We start from the raw sequence: 14,619 nt of genomic DNA on the forward strand, positions 1-14,619 counted from the left end.
AGATTCTGTGTCTCCCTCTCTCTGACCCTCCCCCGTTCATGCTCTGTCTCTCTCTGTCTCAAAAATAAATAAACGTTAAAAAAAATTGTATGAATAAATAAATAAATAAATAAATAAATAAATAAATAAATAAAGAGTTGAATGCCCAACTGACTGAGCCAGCCAGGTGCCCCTACCACCCCCACCTTTTTAATAGCATTGTGAGTTTTCATAGAAGTTCAGAGGAAGCATCCACTTAACTTTCTTGTTGAAGATTCAGCTGAGTTTGTGACTGCCTGAGTGGTGCATCTGATTAGGATAACAGAAACGAGGTGATTATCCAGGTCTCCTGCTTCCTGCTTTATTGCTCTATTTAGCTTTTTATACTGCTCTTATGAGACCTGCATAAAGGACCTGTGTGTGTGTGTGTGTGTGTGTGTGTGTGTGTGTGTGTGTGTGTGTGTTTTAACTTTTCTCAGATTTAATGGGTATTTATTTAACAGTAATGTCCTGCGTCCTGCAGGGTGCTTTACAAATAATATTTCTGAAAATAATCCTTTAACTTAGCAGCCTCCCACATATCTGTTTAAACTTTGTTACTGATTGTGGACTGGCTCTTATTTGTGACTTCTTAGTATTTTGCTGATGCCATAGTAAGGTATGACTCACCCTCATCCAAAGATACTTTTCTTTAAAAAAAAATTTTTTTTAAGTTAATTTATTATGAGAGAGACAGAGAGCTAGTGGGGGAAGGGCAGAGGGAGAGAGAATCCCAAGCAGGCTCTGGGCTGCCAGTGCTGAGCTCGATGTTGGGCTCAAACCCACAAAACCGCGAGATCATGACCTGTCCAAGAGTCTGACGCTTAATGGGGCACCACCCAGGAGCCCCAGCATAAGGTACATTTCTGTTGGTAGATTCTGGCCCATAAATAGTTGCCCTTTGTGTGCCCTTACCACCCCCCTCCCCCAGTATCTCTCATAATCATTTTCCTGATTCGCTCCAGTCTGTTCTACCTTGTTTCCTAAACGTGTATTTCTCAGGTGCTGTCTTTGGCCTTGTTTTTTCTTCATCTTCTTCCCTGGCAGTCTCATAAAACAACTGCAAAGATCACTCACACATTTTACTTACTGGTTAACGTCTCTCTCAGATTCAGTTGCATCCTGCATATCCCATAAACCTTGAGAGAGAGAGGCTTAGATATCTTGACTAACTCTGTAACTAAATTACCTTATATGTCACCTTGCAAACAGAGCTCTTTTTTCCTTCCTCTACTGAAGTTCTGAGTTGCTCCTGTATTTGCAATTTTTGAAAAGAAGGTCACTATCTTTTTTGTCATTTGGGCTCTAAACCTGTCCAAGTCATGCCAGTTCTATAGTGTCTCTTAAATCTGTGACCCGCATCCTCATTGCCACTACTACAGTTAATTCAGGAATTAATTTACTCTGCCCTATTCCTCTCCCATTCCCATATCTTAGGAAAACCCACATTCAGAGGGGGTGCAGGGTGCTCGTTTTTCATAGCTTCATAATACTAACCACCTGTTTCAAATTTCGTAGTCCTTAACACTTGCATCAACCCTGTCTCCACTGTATCAGGGTCTGGTAGTGCCTTTTCTTATAAATTCCCTGATGAAGGCACCTGGGTAGCTCAGTCGGTTAAGTATCTGGCTCTTGTGATTTCGGTTAGGTTATGATCTTGTGGTGGGATTGAGCTCCGCGTTGGGATTCTCTCTCTTTACCCCTGCCTCCCTCTCTCTCTCTCTCTCTCTCTCTCAAATAAACATTAAAAAAACTATTAAAAAAAATAAAACTTAAAGCACCAGATGAAGAGCTTTCATAACTTTTCCAAAGTTGTTCCAAGTTCAAATAGACCATTGGCTTTCCAGCTTCTACCTGCTTCTTAAAACAAAAAAAGCTATAGTGTTATTGACTTTGGGGAAGCTCATAACTTCTGATGCATCTCCAGAAAAACCCAAGGAATCATTTGGAATCATTGTGACCTAAACCACTGCAACTTCACTGCTGTCAGGTTATTTTTAAGGCTACAGCTTTGATCATGCTACTTCCCATACCCTAAAATTGTATTTGGATCCCCACTGTTTTCAGAAAGTTTAAATAATTTCCAGACAGCCTGGCATTCCGGGCTTATTACATACTGGGTTAGAACTAAGTTTCCAACCTTATAACCTGTCATTTCCCACCGTACTCTACATATACCACATGTCATAGCCCAAATGGGTGGATCTGAGGGCCCTTGGTCTGGAATGCTCTGCTCATTCCCTCCCCCATGCCCTTTCATCTCTGCATTGAAAATTCTTTCCTACTTCACAGATCTAGCTTGAGTACCAGCTGTCATAAGCTTTCTCTGATGTGCCCAGATGAAAATAATACCACATTTGTCTCCTGTAACACCTAAAACTTTGTATCCTGGATTATAGTTGTTTATGTACATTGCTCTTACTAACTAGATGTTCTCACACATCAGGATTTCATTTGCACATCCCTGTAGCATCTGGCACATAGTAATAGTAAGCACTTACCTTTTTTTTTTTTATGCACAAATTGTCATTTAATCAATTTGTGATTGATTCACCTTGAGATTCACCTATTCCTTGGGCTAAAGTTGAAAGTATTGTTGGGCTAGTATGGCTACACACTGTGAAAGTCTTATTCGTGGAGATACTTGTACATAAAGGCATAATTCCCCATAACTTACCATGATTCTGCCCCACTAAAGTAATTCATTTTGAAGTTTCCACATAGGGCACTGTAGTAAAAGTGAGCCTGTGGGCATATATATATTTTTTACTTCATGAACCTTAGAAGTATATCAGTATTCTGAGATGACCAAACTAGGACTCAGAATATAGACCTAATTTTTGGTTCCACACATCCAGCTAAGCTTAGATAACCCATTTAAAATCTCTTGGTTTTAATTCTGTAGGAGAAAAGTTGAATGAGAGAGTTTCAAATGTCACTTTGAAATGAAAAAAAAAAAAAAGATGTAAATGCTTTAGAACTAGAGGTGGCCAACTTTTCCTTTAAGGGACCAGGTAGTACTTTAGCCTTTGCCAGTCCACTGGTGTCTGTTGCAACTACTCAACTCTATTGTAGCTTGAAAGTAGCTATAGACAATGTATAAACTAATGGACCTAGCTATGTTTCAATATTTGAATTATAAAAACAGGCAGCACCTGTGGTTTGCTGACCTCTTTAGAAGTTAGTGTCAGTGTAGGCTAACTCAAGAAGTCTGGACTAGTATTAGATGTAGACTCTTGGCTTTGTTCTTTTTATATAATGAAAGTAACCCTATTGGTTGAATTTTTACAATACAGATGTGAATAATCAGTAAGTCCACTGTCTTCTTCAGCTTCTTTCCTGGGTAACCACTGTTAACAGCAATGATTTTTAAAATGTAATACATGGTATATCCACTTTGGATAAAGGTCTGGTAGTTTTTTATAAAAGTAAATACACATCTACTCCATGACCCAGCAGTTCTACTCCTAGGTGTTTACCCAAGAGAAATGAAAACATAAGTTCACAAAAATACTTGTACAAGAGTATTCATAGTAGCTCCAAACTGGAAACACTCCAGGCGTCCATCAGCAGGAGAGTAGGTAAACAAACTGGTATGTCCAAACAGCAGAATACTATCCAACGATAAAAAGGAACCAACTATGGATACACAAAACATGGATGAGTTTCACAGTCAGGCTGAGCAGGAAAGAAGCTTTGCCTAAGAGAACACATATTATATGATTTCATTTATGTGAATTCTAAAACAAGCAACACTTACCAATTGCTGGAAAAAAGCCCAGAATGGTGTTTACCTCTAAGGTGGTGGTTGTGGGGATTGGGAGGGGGCACAAGAGAACTTGATAGGATGGTGGTAATGTTCTGTATCTTACCAGGGACTTGGATCATACAGAATGTAGTTGTCAAACAACCGCCCCCCCCTTTTTTAAATTTTTTAAAAATTTAGTTAACATACAGTATATTAGTTGTAGGTGTACAATATAGTGATTCATCAGTTCCATACAACACCAAGTGCTCATAACAAGTGCATTCCTTAATCCCCATCACTTGTTTTACCAGTCCCTCTACCCACCTCACTTCTGGTAACCATCAGTTTGTTCCCTGTAGTTAAGAGTCTTTTGTCTGTCTCTCTGTCTCTGTGTCTGTCTGTCTGTCTCTCTTTTTCCTTTGCTCATTTGTTTCTTAAATTCCACACATGAGTGAGATCATATGGTATTTGTCTTTCTCTGACTGCCTTATTTAACTTAGCATTGTATTCTCTAGCTCCATCCATGTTGCAAGATTTCATTCTTTTTTATGGCTGAGTAATATTCTTGTGTGTGTGTGTGTGTGTGTGTGTGTGTACACACGCGCGCGCGCACACACACACACACACACACACACTACTTTATCCATTCATCTATTGGAGGACACTTGGGCTATTTCCATAACTTGGCTATTGTGTATAATACTATAAGCATTCTGGTGCATGTATCCCTTTGAATTAGTATTTTTGTATTCTTTGGGTGAATACCTAGTAGCGCAATTCTGGATTGTATGGTAGTTCTTCTTTTTCTTTCTTTCTTTCTTTTTTTTTTTAAGATTTTACTTTTAAGTGATCTCTACACCCAGTGTGGGGCTTGAACTCACAACCCCGAGATCAAGAGTTGCATGCTCTACCGACTGAGCCAGCCAAGCACCCCAGTAGTTCTATTTTTAACTTTTTGTGGAACCTTCATACTGTTTTCAGAGTGGCTGCACCAGTTTACATTCCCACCAACAGTGCAAGAGGGTGGTTCTTTCTCCACATCCTTGCCAACACCTGTTGTTTCTTGTGTTGTTGATTTTAGCCATTCTGGTAGGTGTGAGGTGATATCTCACTGTAGTTTTGATTTGCATTTCTCGGGTAAGTGATGTTGAGCATCTTTTCATGTCTTTTGGCCATCTGTATGTCTTCTTTAGAAAAAATGTCTATTCATGTCTTCTGCCCCTTTTTGGATTATTTGTTCTTTGGCTGTGATGGTCAAAACCTGTGTAATGGCACATTAGAGACTTGTGTATTTCATTAAGTGTAATTTTTCCCCTCTGTTTTAGTTATTATGCATGATGAAGTGTTTAGGAGTGAAGTGTACATACTGACATCTAGAACCTGAAATGCGTTTAAAAAATAAGTGGTGAATAGATACAAGATATAGTAGAATGTTAACGGTAGAATCTAGGTGAATTTCTGGATGTTCATTGACATTTGACCTTACTTTGTATGTATAAACAATGCTAATAAATACTAAAGAAAAAAATATATGCATACATTTATGTGTTTCTCCTGACTGCTTTCCACCAGTTGTGGAGTCTCTCCTATAGAGAATGATTAATGATTGTTTTATCAGTTTTCCTACTAGTCCTGTTTCAGTGCATTTAGATATGTGTATATACTTATTTGTGTATGTGTATATATATGGAATATGTAGGAATAAGTAATTTTCCACTTTTACATGAGTAATAGGAAGAATGTATGTTTTTAAACTTGCTTTCTCCCTTCCCCTGTCACTTAATGTGATTTGACTGTGTTTCCATGTCAGTATTTATTTCATTCCTTTGAATCATTGTATAATCCATAGTGGAGAGATATTTATCCAAGACATATATTTTTGGTTATGAATATTGAGATTGTTTCCAGTATTTCTCTTAAAAACTGCTGCTCTGCATGTGTGCCACAATTTATCTAGGCTAGATACTGAATATGGCACTTTATGGTAGCGGAATTACCACTTTATAGTATATGCTTTTTTTTTTTTTTTTTTTTTTTTAACTCGAGAGAGCACAAGTGTGGGAGAGGGGCAGAGGGAGATAATGAGAGAGCATCTTAAGCAGGCTCCTTGCTGAGCCTAGTGTGGGGCTTGATCCCACAACTCTGGGATTATGACCTGAGCCGAAATGGAGTTGGACACTCAACTGACTGAGCCACCCAGGTGCCCTAGTATACGCTTATTTTTATATTAACATTTACTGTCCTCCAAAAAAGCTGTACCAATTTATACTTCCATCAGCAGTGGATGAATGGACCGGTTTCCCTTCAACTTTCTGAGCACTGGATATTATTACTCTTTAAAAAAATTTTTTTTGCCAGTTTGATGGGAAGGTAACATCTGGTTGGTTTATTTTGCAATCTCTCTGATAACTACACCTGAGCATATTTTTGTTTGCCCAGTTTCCTTTTTTTTTTTTTTTTACAGTCCCTCATCTCTTTGCTCCCTTTTGTCTAATTAAATAATTAATTTTGATGCAGAGACAGTGCAGGTGGGGGAGGGGCAGAGACAGAATCATAAGCAGGCTCCCAGCTGCCAGCCCAGAGCCCAGGGGAGGGCTTGAACTTGGGAAACTGTGAGATCATGACCTGAGCCCAAACCAAGAATCAGAGGCCTAACCAACTGAGCCACCAGGCGCCTCTCTTAATTTGTTTATTTAAAAATACTTGTTTTTCATTAACATTATCACAGATTTAACATTTTTTTATAATTTATTTAGTTTATTCACTTTGGGAGAGAGCACCTACGCAAGTTGGGGAGGGGCAGAGGGAGAGAGAATGAATACCAAGCAGGCTCTGCACCATCAGCGCAAAGCCTGGTGTGGGACTTGAACTCACAAACTGCAAGATCGTGATCTGAGCCGAAGTCGGTCGCTTAACTGACTGAGCCACCAGAAGTTTAATAGTCTTAATGGGCTCTTCCTAATCACTTACCCCAAAATATGTTGAATAATCCATCATTTCCTCACTGATCTGAATTGCCAAGTTTCTTACATACAAAACTTTGTCTTACGGATCATTTCTTGGATTTTGTTGATTTGTGTCTCTGTTCCTGTGTCCTTATCACACTGTAGTATGTAAGCTGTATGTGAGCGTTTGTAAAATACATGTGTGAGGCATGCCTCCTCGGTGGCTCAATCAGTTGAGCGTCCGACTCTTGATTCTTGAGATTCTCTCACTTCCTGTCCCTCTGCCTCTCTCCTCATGCGCATGCATTCTCTGTCTCTAAAATAAATAAAGTGGTGAAATTTGTGTGGATACTTAGTGTCCAGTTTTGGTATCACATAGGCTGGCCTTAAAGTAGGGGTGCCTGGGTGGCTCAGTTGCTTAAGTATCTGACTCTTGATCTCAGCTCAGGTGTTGATCTCAGGGTGGTGAGTTCAAGCTCTGTGTTGGGCTCCACGCTGGGCATGCAGCCTAGTTTAAAAAACAACAACAAAACACTTAGGTAACTTACAGGGCATACTAAAAATATAGTTGATCTGTAGAAAGAGGCTATTCTCTGAAAATTGGGAGAACAGTTAAAGCCATTTGGATGTGTATGTGTTTTAGGGGTAGAGCTCTGTTTATTTTTCTTAAAAACTTCTGATTTGGAAATGTTTATTTCCTAAAAAAATCATATTTCATTTATTCTCAAGTTTGCTAATTAAAACTGGTTTTAGTGATCAAGTTAAATATTTTTGCATTTCTATTTTCATCTTTATTCTTCCCTTTCCTTGAATTTATTTTAGTCTTGAATTAAAAACCTGGCTTGTTGTTGTTGTTAATCTTGTGTTTTAGTGAATGAACGTAAGGATTTTTGTTTGCTTTCTGCTCTGAATATATTATTGTTTTGAATTTTGAATATTTCAGGTTTCATTGTCTTTTTTTTTAATTTTTTAAATGTTTTATTTTTGAGACAGAGAAAGAGAGACGGAGTACTAGCAGGGGAAGGGCAGAGAGAGAGAGAGAGAGAGAGAGAGAGAGAGAGAGAGAGAGAATGAATCCGAAGCAGGCTCCAGGCTCTGAGCTGTCAGTGCAGAGCCTGACGTGGAGCTAGAACTCATGAACCATGAGATCATGCCCTGAGCCATAGTTGGAAGGTTTAACTGACTGAGCCACCCAGGCATTCTTTTTCTTTTTTTTTCTTTTAACGTTTATTCATCTTTGATGATGGAGAGAGACAGAGCGTGTCAGGGGGAGGGGCAGAGATAGAGGGAGACAAAGAATCCGAAGCAGGCTCCAGGCTCCGAGCTGTCGGGACAGAGCCTGATGCAGGGTTGGAACCCCCAGACGGTGAGATCATGACATGAGCTTAAGTCAGATGCTTAACTGACTGAGCCACCCAGGCATCCCAGATTTGTCTTTTTAATCCAAGGACTAAATAGAAATCCATTTTCTAAATTTTTGTTTTAATTTCTAATATATTTACTTAAATTTTAAAGAATGTGGCTTTGATTTTTTTTTAAGTTTATAAATTTGGGTTTTTTTGTGTTTTGTAACTTGTCATGATCCCTTTAGGGACAGTGTTGCAAGTTTGTAAAGAGTTTATTTTCTGGTGACTACAAAAGTTCTGCATATATTAGGTAACTGTTAGTTGTGTTTTAAAAATAGTTACTGTCCTTTTTGTTATTACTTACATCATGTGTGGATTTTTGGGAGAGCTATGTTAATAGGATTGAGGTAATTTTGTAATTTTGCCTTTGCTTTACATATTTTAAGCGATTTAGCATCACAAAGGCTCATGGTTGTTATGCTGCATCTTCTTGATGTGTTTGTATTTTTATTAATAAGAAACATGTTTGTACTGTTCATGCTTTTTGACTTGAATTCTAGTTTGCTTAGAGTCATAATGTTACATCTAGATTTCTTTTTGTTAGGCAAGACCTACTTTGTTTTCAACCATTAGGTGGTATAATTTTAGGTTTTCTTCCATAATAGCATTCAGTGGATTTTTTTAACTCACTTTAAGAATGTTTTTTAGGGGCGCCTGGGTGGCTCAGTTGGTTAAGCAGCCCGGGTCATGATCTCGCGGTTTGTGAGTTTGAGCCCCAGGTCGGGCTCTGTGCTGACAGCTCAGAGCCTGGAGCCTGCTTCCCATTCTGTGTCTCCTTCTCTCTCTGCCCCTCCCCCACTTGTGCTCTGTCTCTCTCTATCAAAAATAAATAAAATGTAAAAAAAAAAAAAATTAAAAAAAAGAATTTTTATTATTTGATTTAATTTTTTTGTCATATTATTTTTGGATTTTGTTATTAAATTTAAACAAATTAAAATTTTTAACTTTATATAAAATATTAAGGAATATAGTGACAAAAGGAGATCATTGCTCACCTGGCAAATGATGTGTGGATTGCAGAGGGGCACAAGGGCTCTTTGGAAGTGATAGAAATGTTCTGTATCTTTCGTGGTAGTTTCACAGATTATGCAACTGTCAAAACTCATTGGGATTATACAGTTAAAATTGATAAAAGTTATTCTATCTAAATTATTCCTCAAACCTGAAAAGGAAAAGAAATTAAAATCAACACTTAGATGTTGCCAGTAAGTCTTACTGGTTGCTTTGCTCACCATTGTTTTATGTATTCTTCCTCCTAGATTTAAAAAAAAATTTTTTTTTTTAACATTTATTTATTTTTGAGACAGAGAGAGACAGAGCATGAACGGGGGAGGGTCAGAGAGAGAGGGAGACACAGAATCTGAAACGGGCTCCAGGCTCTGAGCAGTCAGCACAGAGCCCGACGCGGGGCTCGAACTCACGGACTGCGAGATCGTGACCTGAGCCGAAGTTGGACGTTTAACCGACTGAGCCACCCAGGCGCCCCCTTCCTCCTAGATTTTTAAAGAAAACTTTAAAAAATGGAAATACGCAATTATATTAACTTATTTTGGAATTCAGTCTATGATCTTTGTCCTCTTTTTGTGAAGTTAGATATTATGTAAATAAATTGTTTTTCAAAAAAAGAAAAGAATGATGGTGTGCTAGAACTCAAATCCTCCTTGGCTACATCCCCAGTCCCAATCCTGAACCCTTCTTCCCTTATTCAGAGGTCACTGCTGTTTATGAATTTGATTTGCAAGTTTCTGTTCCATTAACAAAGACTCTATTTTATGTATATTTATAGAAATATAATTCTTCTGAGTGTTTTAAATTTAAGTATGTGGTATATATCATTTTGAGATTTTTTTCCACTTGGAGTTTTTGAAATCTGTTTCATTCCTTTTTTTTTTTTTTTTTTTTTTTTAAATTTATTTTTGGGACAGAGAGAGACAGAGCATGAACGGGGGAGGGGCAGAGAGAGAGGGAGACACAGAATCGGAAACAGGCTCCAGGCTCCGAGCCATCAGCCCAGAGCCTGACGCGGGGCTCGAACTCACGGACCGCGAGATCGTGACCTGGCTGAAGTCGGACGCTTAACCGACTGCGCCACCCAGGCGCCCCTCATTCCTTTTTTAATAACTGTTTATAGTTCTCCATTGTGTATTATGTTTTATTTCTTTGCTTTGTTTGAGGACACTTGCATTGCTAGCAGTTTTTTTGCTATTGCCCTTCAGTTTTTTGTATTGCATAACCAATTCTTACAGTTAGGATATGAGGTTAGTAAATTTTCTGAGTCTTTGTATGTCTGGAGATGTCCTTTTGTTTATTTAGTTGGTTGATCTTTTAGTTTACAATCATTCTTCCTCAGTTTGGAATATATCTCATTTTTGGCCAAGAAGATTCAATTACAGTTCTCTGTCTTAGGTACAGCCTGTTTTATTTTTTTAGAAGCATTAAGAAATTTCCTCTTGTTGGTATTCTGAAATGTTTCTAGGTATTGGATGTTTTCCAGCATTTTTCAGTCTTTTCCAGTCTAGACTCAAAATTTGTTACTTCTTTGAGCATTCTTTCACTTCTCTTTTCTGATGGAATTCCTATTAGATTTGTTGATGATATTCTGGTTCTGTCCCCCATATCTCAACAATTTCCATACATTCCCTCCCTGCTTTTGGGGATTGTTGTAGAAAATCTTGGCTTGATCTTTTAGCTCATTGAATTTTTCCTTAGCTGGCCGATTCACTAGGTTAGTCTTCTGTTTTTGTTATTTATTTATTTATTTGTTTTTGGGAATAATTTTTGTTAAGTTTTTATTTATTTATTTTGAGAGAGAGAGAATGAATGCAATTGAGAGTGGGAGAGGGGCAGAGAGAAAGAGAATCCCAGGTAAGCTCCACACTGTCAGCGCAGAGCCTGATGCTGGGCTTGAATCCATGAACTATGGGATCATGACCTGAGCTGAAACCAAGAGTCAGATGCTTAACCAACTGAGCCACCCAGGGCCCCCTCCTGTATTTGTTTTTTTAAACAGCTTTATTGAAGTATAATTGACATATAGTAAGCTGTACATATTTAAAGTGTACAACTTGAGTTTTGACATACACTGGCATATATGTGTATATAATAGTGTACTCATGAAACTATGACTAAACAAGATAACAACCATAATCATTACCCCCCAAATTTCCTATTGCCCCTTTGTAATTGATCCTCTCTCCCTACCTCCCAAGTCTCCAGGCAAAAATAGATCTGCTTTTGACACTTCAGTTTGTCTTTTCTGAAAAATTTTTTTAAATTAATTTGGTTTTTTTTTTAATTTTTTTTTAACGTTTATTTATTTTTGAGACAGAGAGAGACAGAGCACGAACAGGGGAGGGGCAGAGAGAGAGGGAGACACAGAATCTGAAACAGGCTCCAGGCTCTGAGCTGTCAGCACAGAGCCCGACGCGGGGCTCAAATTCACGGACCGTGAGATCATGACCTGAGCCGAAGTCGGACGCTTAACCGACCGAGCCACCCAGGCACCCCTGTATTTTCTGAAATTTTAAAAACATGGAATGTAGTTTATACTCTGTGTGTGCAAGAAGGGGATGACTTCTTTCATTTAGTATGATTATTTTGAGAAATAGTTTAAGAATAGTATTCCACTGTATGGATATACCAGAATTTACTTATTAATTTATTCATTGATGTGCATATGGATTGCTTGTACTTTTTAATAATTACAAATAAAGCATCTATGAATATCCTTATACCTTACTTTCTGAACATGTGCTTTTTATTTTTCTTGGTTAAATATCTAGGAACGGATTAGCTGGATCCTATCATAGATGTATGTTGCTAATTTCAAAAAATTGTCAAACTGTTTTTCTAAAATAGGGCTTTTATTTCTTGTATACTCCTACTAGCAGTGTGCAAGAGTTCAGTTGCTCCACTCCTGAGCCACCACTTGGTACTGTCAGTCTTAAAGTTTCCAGCATTTTTGGTGGGCATGAGCTAGTGGTGTTGGTTTGCCCTTCCTTGATGACTAGTGATGTTGAGCACCTTTTCTTGAGCTTATTTTTTGCAATCCTTACATCTTTGATGAAGTTTTGTTTCAAAACTCTTGTGCATTAAAAAAAAATTTGTTGTAAGAGTTCTTTGCTAATTCTAGGGGCAAGGAAGTCCTTTGTTGGTTACATGTTTTGTAAAAGTTTTCTCCCAGTCTCTGGTTTGCTGTTTTATTTTCTTAGGTGTCTGGATTTTTCTTTAGAGTTTAACTCTTCTCCAGGTCAGCTTATCTAATGAGCTTTTTATTTTAATAATCAGAATATGAAATCTGATTTTTAAAAATTGTCCTTTCACCTTCTGTATTTTAAATTCACTATTTTTTCCCCTTTGTTTTATTTGCACCCACTTCTTTTGGGTATTACTTTTCTTTGTTGAGCTTGGTACTTTATCAGATTAGCTTTTTCTGAAATCTTTGGTACTTATTGGGTTTGTACTCCTGCTCTTTGTGTTTAGACTTTCCTCTCTCGAGAAACCGAACTGTAGGTAGCAAATGTTAGCCGAGAGCCGGTCTAGATATGGGAACTCTCTACTCCGTTAGGTTTTCACCAATCCTTCCAGACATTGCCAAGTTTTTCAGCCCAAGCATCCATACTCCCTGCTCCCACTCTGGAGTAGATGTTATTGCTACTATTAGTAGTTGCTTGACACTGGGAGCAAGTGTGTATTGGGGGGTAGGAGCAAAGTTGCACCCAATCTGGCTGTTCCTCCTATGGAGTCCGCTAGTCCTCTGGTCTTTGACTCAGAGCTCACTCCTCTTCTTCATCTTGGGTGAGCCAACTCACTTATTCCTGGAGGCCTTCTCTGATGAAATCCTTTTCTGTCCTCTCCCTGCTAGAAACAGTTCATTCTTTCTCTCTCTCTCTCTCTCTTTCTCTTTTTTCCTCTAGCCCTTGATGTCTATAATTTTTTGCTTATAGGTCTGTCACTTGTGATAACTGAACTCTTGGAGAGAAGGAACAGATCTTACTCTTTGTAAATTTCTATCACCTGGAGCAACACAGAATGCTTGAAAGATAGATTTTTCAGACATTGGGAGTTTTGATTATGAAAGGTAACAACTTGGAGCATGTGGCTGGCTCAGTCAGTAGAGCTTGTGCCTTTTGATCTCACGGTTGTAAGTTCACGCTCCACGTTGGGTGCAGAGATTACTTAAAAATAAAATCTTGGGGTACCTGGATAGTTCAGTCATTTAGGTATCTGACTCTTGACTGGTTCAGGTCATGATCTCATGGTTGTGAGATCTAGTCCCGCATTGGGCTCTGTGTTGAGTGCTGAGCCTGCTTGGGATTCTCTCTCCCCTTCTCTCTCTGCTCCTTCCCCACTCACGCTCTGTCTCTTTCTGTCTCTCTCTCAAATATGAGTAAACGTTAAAAACATTTTTTTAAATTAAAATCTTAAAAAAGTTAACAACTTGAGGCCTGCCAGGAAGAGCAGACCAGGTAAAGGTACCACATGGAGAGGTACTGCTCTGAATGTTTCTCTTATGGTAGGTTAATCTTCAGCAGGTTATTTAATCTTATTTAGTTATTTTATGCTACCATGATTTTAATAAATTATAAAATATGAGTGCAAGTGTACATATACATTTTTTTATTATAAAGATAGTATATGCCCATTAGATTAAGAAAACTTTTTCAGTGGGAACAAATGTTTTGTGTGTGTGTGTTTTTTTTTAAGATTTTTAAGTAATCTCCATACCCAATGTGGGGCTCAGATTTAACAGCCCTGAGATCAAGAGTCACATGCTCCACCGACTGAGCCAGCCAGGCACCCTGGAACAAATAATTTTTTGAACAAGTGGTACTGGGAAAACTGGATATCCACATGCAAAACAATGAAATTGAACCCCTTCGTTATACCTTATACAAAAATGAACTGAAAATAGATCAAAGACCCAAACCTAAGAGCTAAAAAATCTTAGAAGAAAACATAGATGCGCGTCTTCATAACTTTGGATTAGGCAGTGGTATCTTTTTTTTTTCTTCATTCTTTTTTTTTTTTTTTTTAACGTTTATTTATTTTTGAGACAGAGACAGAGCATGAACAGGGGAGGGTCAGAGAGAGAGGGAGACACAGAATCGGAAACAGGCTCCAGGCTCTGAGCTGTCAGCACAGAGCCTGACACAGGGCTCGAACTCGTGGACTGTGAGATCATGACCTGAGCCGAAGTCGGACGCTTAACCGACTGAGCCACCCAGGCGCCCCTAGGCAGTGGTATCTTAAATATGACACCAAAAACACAAACAACCAAGAAAAAAATAGATGAATTAGACTAGTCAAGATTAAGAACTTTTCCAGGGTGCATGGGTGGCTCAGTTGGTTAAGCATCTAACTCTTGATTTTGGCTCAGGTCATCATGATTTCACCAACAGTGAGCAGTGGAGAGCCTGCTTGGGATTCTCTCTGCACCACCCCCCCCCACCTCCAACTTCACTTGCTTGCGATAATACATAAATATATGTATTTATATACA

At 38.5% G+C, this 14,619-nt stretch overlaps 1 protein-coding gene across 1 annotated transcript in view; it reads left to right on the forward strand.

Annotated features, from left to right (window-relative positions):
• The window catches only part of ATP1B3 (ATPase Na+/K+ transporting subunit beta 3), a 46,178-nt gene that overhangs the window by 7,048 nt on the left and 24,511 nt on the right, over nt 1-14,619 (forward strand). The window lies entirely within an intron of this gene.

The sequence above is a fragment of the Neofelis nebulosa genome, chromosome 5 (assembly GCF_028018385.1).
Source record: "Neofelis nebulosa isolate mNeoNeb1 chromosome 5, mNeoNeb1.pri, whole genome shotgun sequence".
Classification (NCBI taxonomy): Eukaryota; Metazoa; Chordata; class Mammalia; order Carnivora; family Felidae; genus Neofelis; species Neofelis nebulosa.